Raw genomic sequence first — 379 nt, 5'->3', positions numbered from 1 at the left:
GATGCATTCAGAAGAACATTAGAAGACCTAGAGCAAAAAGGCATGATTGAGAGAGAGAGGAAAAGGGCCTGATCATGAATGAAAGAGGAATCAAAGAAATAGAACAAGAAGACACCATTAACTCAGATCATATGAGAGAGATCTATCAAAGAGAAGATCGCTACTAACATTCAAAAACTTCCTTTATCGACCTAAAACAATCCGCCACGTTTGATACGGGAAAGCCCCTGCACATGACCGAAAACAATTCAACTATATTGATTACCAATAATGAAATAAACTTTCCTCTTGGCGACATGCTTCCTCTTTCAAAACGAAAGCGCTCTTCGACATCATTCTTCTTTTTCAGAAATAATCACGGACACAGACACCTCCCCCC

General features: G+C 39.6%; 1 protein-coding gene across 1 annotated transcript in view; it reads right to left on the bottom strand.

Annotated features, from left to right (window-relative positions):
* The window catches only part of LOC119590867, a gene marked incomplete in the record, with an annotated part of 86,927 nt that overhangs the window by 31,160 nt on the left and 55,388 nt on the right, over positions 1–379 (bottom strand).

This window comes from Penaeus monodon, chromosome 27, assembly GCF_015228065.2.
Source record: "Penaeus monodon isolate SGIC_2016 chromosome 27, NSTDA_Pmon_1, whole genome shotgun sequence".
Classification (NCBI taxonomy): domain Eukaryota; kingdom Metazoa; phylum Arthropoda; class Malacostraca; order Decapoda; family Penaeidae; genus Penaeus; species Penaeus monodon.
Note: the sequence above shows the minus strand (reverse complement) of the source record. Positions and strands in the feature narration are given on the sequence as shown.